We start from the raw sequence: 13,834 nt of genomic DNA on the forward strand, positions 1-13,834 counted from the left end.
CTGGGTATAATATGTTCTGGGTACAGGATGTTCTGGGGTACAGGATGTTCTTGGGTACAGGATGCTCTGGGGTACAGGATGCTCTGAGTACAGGATGTTCTGGGTCTGGGTACAGGATGTTCTGGGTACAGGATGTTCTGGGGTACAGGATGGTCTGGGGTACAGGATGTTCTGCGGTACAAGATGCTCTGGGTACAGGATGCTCTGGGTACAGGATGTTCTGGGGTACAGGATGTTCTGGGGTACAGGATGCTTTAGGATACAGTTGAAATAGGATGTGCAGTTAAATTTGAATTTCAGGTTTAAAAAATCAATATTTTAGTATAAGTATGTCCTATGCCATATTTGGGACATACTTACACTAAAATATCAATTTTTATGTGAAATTCAGCTTCAACTGGGTAGTCTATATTTTAATTGTTAAATCTGGCAACCTGCCTAAGATAGGGAATGCATTCCTGCAGGGATGGGATTCAATAATTCAGGACTCCCTTTTTTTTCTGGGCTTCCACATGACCAGCCCTCTCCACGGCCTCATTGGAATCCCCAGGGGTGTGTTCACTCTCCACTTGTTCTTGCAACAGATGCTTCTTGACCACCTGATGACCAGGCAACTGGACTTTACAATGGGGTGGTAAAGGCTATGACCCAGACGGGGTGCCAGCAGGCGGGGCAGGTGTGGAGAAGCAGAGGATGGGCAGGATCAGCCCAACCTGCAAGGGTCATGGTGGCCTGTGCCAGGGTGGGGCTAATCTAGCCTTGGCCCAGTCTGGGAACAGGATGAAGTCCCCTCTGGTGGGCAGGGAATAGGTGAAACTGAGGGAGGCCGGGAAAGGTGGGGGTTCCTCCATGTCAGGTGGTGCCTAGGCACTTGGGTGCACCCATACACCCACCCTCACCCCACATCAAGAGCCATAAATTCCAGTTAATTACAGAAGGAGCGCACATAGCACACCGTGGAAGTTGTCAGATTCAAAGTGGAGTCACTTGAGTCAAACTCTGACAAATAGAGCCAGGGAAGCGGTGGGGGTCCCACACACCATTTACCTGATAACAGAAACTCTCACAAGGAATTTTCCCAAACTGCAACTCACTAATGAGTCACACAAGGGCAGCCAGCAGCACCAGGACAGCCCCAGCTTACACAAGAACACCCGTCTGGCACACTGTCACCCAAGCCCAGTGCAAAATGACAAGGGCCTAACCCCAGCTCCAAGATTGCCAGTCACACCCAGCAACTGCCCACACTTGCCCGCTGGCACATGTCAGCTCTTGCAAGTCACTGCCAGTGCCCATGAACTTTCTTTCAAAACAACTTGGGGCAACTCCTCTTTCCTCAGTCAACCCTAGCTTGTCCTTGTTCTCTGGACCCACCAGAGGCTGCCTTGGTCTGTATCGATGTCCCAGATTGCAATCCGACTTCTTGTATATTATTTCAAACAAAACCTTCTTATTTAGAGATTCATCTCTACTTTTTTGTATGTTGACACAATCTGGTGTCAGAAGTGGGGTTTGAAGCAGACTCACCTTGAAAAGATCAATGCTCCTGGAAGGATTGGATGGGGTGCCCACACTGGGTCTCCTGGAGGATCCCTGCCCCGGCTTCCAGGGGTTGCCTCCTCTCCTGGTCCCATGACTCCTTCTTGAGTTGAACTCTTATTTTCCTCTTGGTTGAGTTCTTTGGTTTTATTTTGGATTTGTTTGTGAAGGGTCTTTTCCCCGCTGGCTGCTGAGGTCTCCTATTAAGGAAGGGTGATATGATTTAGCTGTGTCCCCACCCTAATTTCAGCTTGAATTCCCACATGTCATGGGAGGGACCTGATGGGAAGTAACTGAATCATGGGAGCAAGTCTTTCCTGTGCTGTTCTCTTGATAGTGAATAAGTCTCACGAAATCGGATGATAAGTCTCCTTTAAAAAGAGGAGTTCTGCCGGGTGCGGTGGCTCACGCCTGTAATCCCAGCACTTTGGAAGGCTGAGGCAGGCGGATCACCTGCGGTTAGGAGTTTGAGACCAGCCTGACCAATATGGTGAAACCCTGTCTTTAAAAAAGAAAAAAAAAAAGAGTTCCCCTGAACAAATTCTCTCTCTTTTTGTCTTCTGCTATCCATGTAAGATGCGACTTGCTCCTCCTTGCCTTCCACCATGATTGTGAGGCCTCCCCAGCCATGATTGTGAGGCCTCCCCAGCCATGTGGAACTGTGAGTCCAATGAAACCTCTTGCCTCTGTAAATTTCCCAGTTTCAGATATGTCTTTATCAGCAGCGTAAAAACGGGCTAATACAAGGGTGTTTCTTCTCCTCATTTACGAGGGTCTTTCCCTCCTGCTAAAGAAGGCTGTGTTGTCCTTTCCAGTGAGCGCGTATTTTATTCTTTGGTTTCGTTTCACACACCAGATATTTCGCTTTTATGTATTTGGCCTTAGTGCTGACTTGCCCCAATACACTAATTTAAAGTATGGTCTTTAAAAGTTCAAAGGCTGGCTAAGATAGTTCCCTTCTTCTGGGACTCTGGCTGGTGACACTTTCAAACATTATTGCAGGTCATTCAGACAGTTTTTTTTCTTAGAACTACACGAAGAGACTCCGACTTAAAATCAGATGGTCCAGATAGGTTGTGTATCTCAGTGGGTAACTCAAAGCCCCATATTGCACCTAGTACTCAAGGACTGCCTTGCTGCAAAACACCGCCTCAAAGCCAGCTGGGCGCTCTCCCCTTGGGAGGCTTGCCCACCTTCCCACACCTCCTCCGCAAGCTGCAGCCTATTTTCCACCACGCCTTGGCTATTCTAGCATACTCACTCTATAAGTAACAACACTTGAAAAACAGCAGGTACAAAAAAAAATCATTTGACCTTCATGCTGTTTCTTAAAAGCAAAAGACGCAATTCCCATGTAAAAGACACACTTCCTGAACTAGAAGGAAAGGCAACACTCTTATCTTCAAGGATGAGGAATTAAAGCCAAGGAAATACTGCACAGAACTCGTTAGAGTGACTTTTATCTTTTAAGCCTTCTCACATAATTTGGTTCACAGCCTTCATAAGATGAGCTATCTGGACAAATGAAAAGCCTCAGAGTTTAGCCTTGCTCCATTTCGTCAGGCATATATTTTGGATTCAATTCTCTTTTTATAAACTAATGACTTTATATTACTATGTTTTATTCTTCACAAAATTTTTAAGATAAAGACTGTAAGGTCTTTGTCTATATGTTTATATGGTTTTAAAAATGTTGATATGCTATATATTACATGATCTTTTTCTATCAAAATGTATAAAAGAACTTTATTGGCTTAAAGAAAAAAACAAGCACTTACATCAAATAATTTATCACCAATATTGTAATTATTCTAAATTCCTTTTAGCTCACCTGACTTAATTACTTTTGATAAATAGGCTGACTTTAAATTGATTAACAAAATGAAAATGAAGATATCTTCAGAATTGTTAGTACAGATTTTTTTTGGTTGGGGGGTGGTGCTGGGTTTCTTGGCCGAATGTTATATTTGTCTCTGTTAAATAATTTAAAATCATAAAAGTATGTGTTCAACATAAGAACAAAAGTACAGATAAGAGTGCAATGCAATGTTCATTGTTTCCTGTATATTGAAGACAATCATTTAACTTTTAGGGTTTTTCTTTGACAGGAAAATAATTTGAAATAATAACTAGCTCTAACATCTCAGTTTGCATAAGTAATCTGGGTACGATTGTTAAAAAATAAATTCTTTAAGTGAATATAAATTGAATAAATGTTTATAGATAAACTTTTCATGAAATTTGAAATCGTAGATATGTTACATTGAATTAAATAATAGATACTCATAAAATAGCTGAGTCATTTCTTTTTTCTTTTTATTTTTTTAAGTTCCTGGATACATGCGCAGGACGTGCAGGTTTGTTACATGGGTGTGCTGCAGTGGTTTGCTATATCTATCAACCCATCACCTATGTATCAAGCCCAGCACGCATTAGCTATTTGTCCTGACATTCTTCCTCCCACCACCCACCCTCCACCCTTCAGGCCCCAGTGTGTCTTGTTCCCCTCCCTGTGTCCATGTGTTCTATAGCTGAGTCATTCTTAATAAAATACTGAAACATGAATTGCTAAACATAGATTCAAATTTACCTACTTTTGGTTTCCTAAACTGCATAAAAATTCAAAAGGTATTTGGGTCTATTAGTAAATAAATGTGTCTTACTCTACATCAATAAGTTGTTCTATAAAAATATGTTTTTAGATTATATATATATATATATATATATATTTGTATTTTTTTGAGACGAAGTCTTGCTCTGTTGCCCAGGCTGGAGTGCAGTGGTGTGATCTTGGCAGCTCACTGCAACCTCCACCTCTTAGGTTCAAGTGATTCTCCTGCCTCAGCCTCCCTAGTAGCTGGGATTACAGGCACCATCCACCATGCCCACCTAAGTTTTGTATTTTTAGTAGAGACTGGGTTTCACCATGTTGGCCAGGCTGGTCTTGAACTCCTGACCTCAGATGATCCTCCTGCCTTGGCCTCCCAAAGTGAGGGGATTACAGGTGTGAGCCACCACACCCACCCAAGATTATAAAATATATAGTCATGAGATGTTAATATATACGCAGTATATAATAGTTCAAAGTTACTTTCTGGGTTTTTACTAAAAATTAAGATTACTAAAAATTAAAACTTTAAATTAATATATGTAATATATGTATATTCTCTATGCACAATATATACAAAATAATTTTTGTATGGGAAAGAATTTTGTGCAGTCTCAGTGACAAAGGGAAAAATAATTCCTAAGGTAAAATAATTGAATTTTTCAATATAAAAAGGGGGAAACATGGGACCAAGACTGGGGGCTTAGAAGAATGTTGAAAGGGCTGAGCAGCTTGTGTAGTGTCTGAAGATGGGCCTTGCCCAGGGAGCCTGAGTTTTGTGTGTGACCAGGCTAGCTGGGATTGGAAAGGAATTGTTTACAAATATTTCTGAGAACTGAGCACGGATGTCAGTGGTGCACTGATAAAGGCCTGGAGTCTGTCCTGTATGTTTAGAGCAGGGTTTTCTTAGGATGTTGATTTGCTCTTATGAAAAAACAAAACAAACAAAGCATCGCAAGGGGTTTTGATTTCAATGTTGAAATTGGTTTCTTTACATTTCCAGCCATCTTCTGAGCTGCAGCTGTTCCCTGTTTTACAGTTTCTATTTCATTTCAAGTTGGAAATGCTGTCTTCTTCATTTAAAATGAAAATTTTATTTCTCACGGGAGAGTTTTCCTCTTAAGGTGTTTCTGTTTCAGGATCTCAAGGGTCTGGCTTCCTATCCGTGTCACTAAGTGCAATCTGCGGGTCATGCATCATTGCCTTCCGCTCCTGCTCCTTCTCTCCTTAAAAAGGCACATCTTTTTGCTTAACTAAAGTAGTGACTGTCTCCCTCACATTTTTCTGTCTGTTGCTATAGTTTTTATCCCTCCAGATCTGACTCTGCTCTGTCGTCTGACGCTGAGAATGCTTCTCTTAAAGGCCTAGGAGAGCAATGTTTTCTTTAGCAGAACTTGATTCTCTGCTCTTAGATTTTCTTGCGGAGTCTAAACTGCTCTATGTAACCAGGCGATTTCACAGGCTTTTAGTTTTTCTAAAAGCCATGCATTCCCCTGCTTAGGTATTGGTTGTCCTGATTATATTCTTCTTCTGCATCTGGTGTACACGAAGAACCTTAGATGCCTACTCTTCCAGTAGCCGACTGAATTCAAGCAGTTTTTCATCAAGTTTGACTTCCAGGTTATCCAAACAGGCTTCCCATAAAAAGAGATTGGTTTTGTTTTTTCTACCTTTTAGATAAACAGAGCTAGTGTGTTGTAAGGCGGTTTCCTGTGGTTTGTGCCATCCTTATTAGGGTTTTGATTACTTGGGAAAATGAAGTCATCTCTAATACAGGTCTAAGAATTTTCTCCTCTCAACTATGTAACTTTCTGTGTTTGCTTTTGGCATCTTTTGCATATCATTCTGAGTAAATAATTGACTATTATTTCTCAATGACATGTAGTTCTATTTCAATTAAATGTTTTAAGCCTTTTAACATCTTTGACAAACTTCTCAAAATCAGATTACAATTACAGTCTTTTTAACCTAAAATTGACTTTGGGATTTTTCAGTTGGTTTCCTTAAATGCCTCAGAGGATGTATTTCTCATTAGGCTTATTGGATAGATTATGTAAAAATCACTGCCAAATAATAATAAGATCTTTTTAAACTTATATTTATATGGATACATTATTGATGTGAATATTTAAACATTATATGACATTTATAAAAGTCTAATAGTTCTGATGTGCTGCTGTCAATCATAGTTCTGGTTGTTATAGTAAAATGTAACAGAAATAACTGAATTTCCTTGTCGATTGCTGAACTTCATCTGATTTTAGTCATCATCATTGTAAGTTCTTGTCATCTATAGGTCGATTTTTCTCTAAAGGCATCTGCAATCAGATTAATAAAAGAGACTCTAAGGAGTACTCTTAGCTACAGGCTTCTAATAACTTTTAAATCAGTGGACTCAATAATTTCTAAAACACAAATGAAAAACTAATGGATTCATGAAATTGCTAATCAAAATTAAGCAGAAGAAAACGTAATTACATGAGATTGAATAACTGATAAAAATAATGTTTTCTTTGAAATTTATTTGAAACGTTGCTGGTTTTTTATTTGAAACATTGTTGATTCTTAAATGTTTTGTTTTCCAGATTTAAGAAAACGGTCTCTCTCAAGCTACCCATAGTTTACAGCAATTTGGTGAAGCACAGTGTTACAAAGGAGGGTGAGAACATTTATTTTTTCTTCGAACTTGAGCCTTCAAAATTAAAAAACTATTTGTGAGTTTTCAATTTTATGATGATATAGCTATTTACAGAAGTTCAACACAAATCTCTTTTCTTTATAACAGGATGCATCTGGAAATGTTAATTATATCACCAAGGTTTCAGTGACATGTCATTAAAATTGCATATGGGCACCAGAGATAAAATTTAAAGCTTGCCTTGAGGCTCTCTAGCCTCACAAAAATGTTCAAGCTGCGATTAAATCACTATTCTTGCTACACTTATGTAAATAATCAGGACAAATCTGATGAAACTGAATTTATTTTACAAGCAAATCAGTCTTACTCTGATTATCTTTGGCAAATATCAGAATGACTATAATATCACCTGCCATTGGACTGCAGCTCTGTGAATTGTTTTTGAGTTCTTGTAATCTAGCTGTAGACTGTACTAGACCCTGAATTCAAGTTCCCCTCAATATCTGGTTACGACCCTCCCACGAAGAACAAGAACCACACTGTCTTCCTCAGGCCCTGTAAGCTGAAGCTGAACGCAGTTCTAAGGACAAATCTTGTGTCTGATGTTTGGACCGCACAGAGTTCACCAAACTGCCCAGTACCATAGCCAGAGACATTTGCAAAACAATTTGCCAACTTCATGCTGTAGACAGCTTTTCCCAAGACATCAGAGCAAGCCTCCATGCCATAAGGAGACCCCTACACTGTTACCTTTGTCGCTTGTCAGGGTTATGCCGAAGGTAAAATTTCACTATTAGGAACTACTATGGGTAACTTGACAGAGCCTGACCTAAAAATTCCTTTAGCTCACCGAGTGGGTAACTTTAACAACATCCTTAACACAACTTTTTGTTCAAATTGTAGCAGTGGTCTCTTTTGTAGAGTTGGCACTGTGGTTTAATTCAACCAAGTCGCAGAATGCCACTCAATGGCTACCACAGGCCCCGCCCTGTTCCCCTCGGCCTTTTGATTAGCTTAGTACTTGCCCTTAGGCTTGGGATCTTGGTCCAAAGCCATTGAATAAAGTGGATTTTTTTTTTTTTTTGAGATGGAGTTCCATCCTTGTTGCCCAGGCTGGAGTGCAATGGCGAGATCTCAGCTCACTGCAACCTCCGCCTCCCAGGTTCAGGCGATTCTCCAGCCTCAGCCTCCCAAATAGCTGGGATTACAGGCGCCCACCACCAAGCTCGGATAATTTTTGTAATTTTAGTAGAGACGGGGTTTCACCATGTTGGCCAGGTTGGTCTCGAACTCCTGACCTCAGGTGATTTGCCCACTTCAGCCTCCCAAAGTGCTGAGATTATAGGCGTGAGCCACCAAGCCTGGCCATAAACTGGATTTTTTATGCTCTTGCATAATAAATAATAGTTATGCTGGAGCATAACTGAATTATGCATAATTCAATTTACTCTGAATTACTTCCTTTAACCGTTGTACCTGCTGTCTGTCCAATCTCTGCAGGAATGACACTCCAAATATAGTAATGCTGGCCCAGCACTTCAAAATGATGACCAATGCTTATGGAACTGACAACACGAAACTTAACAGTGGACTCAGGTACACTTAGCCTGACAGCCGCTTTCTCCAGACTCTTGCTCAAATGTGGCTAAGAGGGTTTTGACACTAACTCCTATTCACCAATCACTTCCCTGACATGGGACCAAACTAGCAACCAAGGATGGGTCTGTACGCCACAGTGGGACAGTCAAAACCTAACCACAGAATAGTTGATTCACAATACTTTTGGTGAAACATCCTGATCAAAAGGGGGAAATGTAAAAGTTGTAAGACTCAAAATGAAATCCCTTGTGTCAAACCCTGGCAAATGGAGCCAGGGAGGGTAAGAACAGGGGTGATATGGTTTGGATTTGTGTCCCCACCAAATCCATGTGGAATTGTGATCCCTGGTTTTGGAGATGACTGGATCATGAGGTCAATTTCTCATGGTTTAACACCATCCCGCTTGATGCTGTCACTGAGATAGTACTTGTGAGATCTGGTTGTTTAAGCATGTGTAGCACTTCCCTCCTCCACCCCCCATCCCTCTTGCTCCTGCTCCAGCCATGTAAGATGTTCCTGCTTCCCCTTTTCCCTTCTGCCATGACTGTAAGCTTCCTGAGGCCTCCCAGAAGCAGAAGCCACTATGCTTCCTGTATATCCTGCATAAATGTGAGTCAAAGAGGCTTAATTAAACTTCTTTTCTTTATAAGTTACCCAGTCTCAAGTATTTCTTTATAGCAGCATGAGAACAGACTAATACAGGAGGGGCTCTGATGCACTACAGGTGTTGATCAACTTACGACCTATGCAACTTGCGACCATTCGACTTTAGGACCACAATCGCTAGCCACGACTGCTCCGCGTCTGGCAGCTCAAACGTTGCCCAGCTGGGCGTATGACAGTGCAGGACAATAAACATATATGCTATATCATATCATTATTAGTCATTTTCTTGCCTTTCTTACTAAAATGTGAGTGGTTTATATCCCTATATCTTTAACAATATTAGAACATACTAAGTTTAAATTATATTTGAACAAGATATCCAGGTGACATCTTTTATGATGAATGCTACATATTCGTATCCCATGGAAAGTCACATAAAATTGTGATGATTTGCTTTTCTATTTACAATGATAATAAATAAATACCTGGCAACTAGTCCTTTTAACCCTAAGACTTAACATAGTTCATACTCTTCTGCTTTTCAAAACTCATCATGTGCCGTGGTTTTTCACTTCAAACCATAGACCACTGTGGTTCAGTGATCTGTGAATATTCCACAGTTTTACACAAGGCTGAGCCTTTACCACAAGTTAAGGTGGCTTTTTAAAAATGAGATTTGACAAAAATGCTTTCATAATAAGCATTCAGGTCAACCTTTACTACTGGTAATGCAGTGTTTTGCTTAAACCTGAGGAATGTAAAAATAAGAAACAAAATGGTGTAGAGATGATACAAATGGCATAAAATGAACAAAGAAAATTATGATATATAACAATAATGAAAGAAAATTATGATAAAATATGACTTAAAGGTTTTTATAACAGTTCACAGTACTGTACATATAGCCTACTCAACTTACGACCAAATCGTGTTACGACGGGTCTGTCGGAACCAGTCGTGGTCGTAAGTCGAGCACTAGCTGTATCTTCCTGATAATAGGAACTATCACAAGAACTTTTTCCAAGCCACAGCTTACTAGATAAGCCATACAGCACATCGAGTTGCTTATGCAAGAACAGTTGCCCAATACTCTGTCTCACAAACCCAATGCAAAACTACAAGCATCTAGCCCCAATTCCAAGATTAGAAGTTGTATCTAGCAACTACTGACACTTGCCAGTCAACACTCACCAGCTGTGGTAAAACGATGCCAGAGCCAATTAACTTTCTTTTAAAATAACTTGCATAACCTCCTCTTTCCCCAGTAGGCCCTAACCTTTCCCTTGACTCTTTGACCATGTCGGAGACCAGTCTGGTTTGCATGTATGCCCCAGATTGCAAGCCCGCTTCTTGCATATTGTTCCGAATAAAACCTTTAATCCAGAGATTCATCTCTTTCTCTATTTTTTTTTTGTTTTTAATGTTGAAACATGGCAGGTAAGGGGAAGCAAAATTAAGAGCAAGGCAAGATCCGGGGGCTGGGATGGGGTGGAAGATGTCGCCATCAGAGACAGAGTGGCCAGAACGGGCCTCACCATGAAGGCAATGGTCAGTCCAGGGCTTTCAGGCAAAGGCTGGATAGCAAGCAGCTCAGGCAGGAGAAGGCAAAATCCCTGAGGCTGAGGCAGTGGCTGGCACACTCCACGGACCAGCGGAGAAGCAGGAGAGGGGTCCCAGTAGAAACGAAGAATGTGGGGGGGCCTGTCCTTGGGGTTCATCCACAGGCTGTGGCTTTGCAGTTAGAGAAGGGGAACACTCAAGGGTGTTCTAGAGAGGCCTGGCATGACCACCCTGAGTTGGAATGGGCCACTCTATGTGCAGAGCTGCGAGTATTCTGTGGGGTGTCAGGGACGGTCAGCGATTTCTAGACCAGACTCAAGCAGCCCTTCACAGGCCTTTCTGGTTTTCATGAGGAGAACAGGCACTCCGGGGCAGAGCAGGGCCAGGAAGGCCAGCTGGACCTGGGCAGCAATCCAGCCAGGGAGGTGATGGGGAAGGTGGTGCCCAGACTTGGGCATGGTCCAGGATCAAAGGCTGAGATGGGTGTTGGCTGTGTCTGGGAGCCACTAGGGCTCCAGCAAGGGTGGAGGGCGGGTCGTGGTCACCTTCACAGAGGATGGCAAAATGAATGCATGCATGCTCAGATGGACGGTGAGTCCCCTGGGGACGGCTGAGCCTGAGGTGCTGTGGGTGGACACAAGGATTGGATGTTGTGATGGGAGATGCTGCTGAACATGATTTGGGAGGGTCGTCGTGCAAATATCTCAGCGTGAAGCCCCAGCAATCAGCCTGGACTCCTCACACCACTCACTGTCCCCCGGGGGACACACTGTCACCAGGTGCTGCCACAAGTCTCAGTGTCTCCCCCTCCCCGACACCCATGACCATTGCTGCCCAGATGCCTGGCTGGCTCTCTGTACTGAACGTCTGTAATGAATGGTATCCCTGTCCTGGGCCTTTCCCCCTTGGGCAATGGGGACAATCAGAGACAGCCATTCCTGTGTGATGGCCTCTCATCGCTCTAGAAACACAGCCCAGTCTTCCCTGCGGCTGCCTGGCTCAATGCCCCCATCGCTGGCTGTGCACCCCCTTCGCCTCCAACCATTCCTGCTGTTTCTTGGCTCTGTGCTTGGCGGAAGCTGCTCTACTGCTAAGGACTCTCCCTGACCTGGCCACAGCAACCCAAAGTCAGAAGCTGCTCCCTGACCGCACTTGCTCCTACAGGAGCCGAGGCCCGGAGCTGTACCCCAGCTCACAGCGTTCATGTGAATCTGCCCTTGTCATGCGTCTCTTTCCGTCACTGGGACTTCTCTCTCCCAGGAGTGACAACTCCCACCAGGGCACACGGGGGCTTCATTTATTTTGTCCCCAGCGTTCAATAGGTGCTCGGGCACCTCAAACAGAGGTCACTGACCCCCAAGCTAGCTCTCTCTTCCCTTCCAGGGTTGGGGGCATGCTATCCCCCTTGTTCTTTAGGCCTGGGGTGCTCATAGGTCAGGTGCTCCTAGATCCAGGTGACCACACTGTCCCTTGGGGACCCTACACCCCTGTCCATCCTTGTCAAAGTTTCTTTGCTAAATTCCCAGAATCATTCTCACCTTCAGAGCCCCTGCTCCCTGTGGGCCTGGCTGGATGACAGTCAGATGTGCTAAGCACAGGAACAGCCCACCCTGGGGCTTTCAATGTCTTGTGAGTGTCGAGGCTTCTCCGGCGGTCACCTGCAGGGACCTTGTGTCAGGCCGTTCTCACATTGCTATAAAGAAATACTGGAGGCTGGATAATTTATAAGAAAGGAGGCTTTACTGACTCATGGTTCTGCAGGCTGTAAAGGGGGCATAGTGCTGGCTTCGGCTTCTGGGGAGGCCTCAGGAAGCTCCCAGTCATGGCAGAAAAGGAGGCTTGCACGTCACGTGGCAGAGTGGGAGCAACGGAGAGAGTTGGTGCCACCCTTCACAACAACCCGCTCTCCTGAGAACTAACTGCCATCAAGATGGCACCAAACCATGAGGGATCTGCCCCCATGACCCAAACACCTCCCACCAGCCCCTCCTCCAACGCTGGAGACTACAGTTCAATACAAGATTTGGAGGGGCATCCAACCTGCGTTAGAGCTGCGGCTCAGGTAGCTCACCTGGAGGCTCGGGTGTGTTGGTTTCTTGTCACTGCCCCCACAAAACACCACAAACATAGTGGCTTAAAGCACACACACTCGTTATGTTACCACGCTGGAAGTCAGGAATTGCAAAGTCAAGCTGTTTCCAGGGCTGGCTCCCTGTGGGGGCTCCAGAGGAGAATCTGGTTCTTCTAGAGGCTGCCGTGTGCCTTGGCTTCTGGCTTCGCCCTCACATCACTCTGACTCCTGCCTTCTGTCATCACGTCTCCTCTGACTCTGACCCTCCTTCCCCACTCTGATAGGACCCCTGTGCCCACCCGGACAATTCAGGGCAGCCCCCGCAAAGCCTTCACTTTGTCACCCAGGCAAAGTCCCCTTTGCCATGCGAAGCGACATACGCACAGGTCCTGGGGAAGATGTCCGTTAGGGTGTCTCCAGGGGCCGTGAGTCTGCCAGGCACAGCGGGCCAGGGCTATGTTTCTGTCATCACTGCTGGTCTCATGAGTGACAGGTCGTGGGCCTTGTATGTGTGTTCTGCTGGGTGGGCTGTGCAGATGCGTCCTCACCGCTGAGAATTCTGCTGTTTGCTCACCTGGAGAAGGGCGCCTGGCCTGAAAACTCCTGTTTGGTAAATGGATGTGCGACCTGTGGTCCCCAGGCTGGTCCCGAGTCATTGCTAAGGGACTTCCAAGGGACCTCACCGGGTTAGCTTGCATGCCCTTCAAGGCACAAGTGCTGCAGGGCGCATACATGGGGCTGCCGCAGAGGCTGCCTATGAGCTCAGAACAGCCCCTCCTTTCTTCTCTTCCTCCGCCTCTCACCCATGCCAGCCCCAGGTAGAGTCAGGTGATCCCCCTCCCTCCCAATCTGTGTCCTGCTGACATTGTGGCAGGCCCTGGAATCTCCTAGACGGCCCCCTTCAGCTCGCACGGTCTCTTGGAGCCTCCTGACCACAGATTCCTTTTCAGTTCTGCTTTCTCACTGCTCCCTTCACCTTTGATTCCTTTTAAGTAGAAATTTACAGGAAATATAAAGCGTTTTCCCCTACTAAAATGGGGAAAGAAAAGAATCCACAGAAATAGAATTCCAGGACACTCAAGTGGGCCACTTGGGCCGTTCTGTGTGAATTCTGTCACTTGCAGGCCCACGCAGCCCTGCTCCCTCCCAAGGGATCTTTGTTCCAAGGGGCCCTTCCTGGCAGGCATCGGTGGAATCAATGCAGCCCCAGACC

Source organism: Sapajus apella, unplaced genomic scaffold (assembly GCF_009761245.1).
Source record: "Sapajus apella isolate SASKATOON/1434 unplaced genomic scaffold, GSC_monkey_1.0 scaffold11, whole genome shotgun sequence".
Taxonomy (NCBI): Eukaryota; Metazoa; Chordata; class Mammalia; order Primates; family Cebidae; genus Sapajus; species Sapajus apella.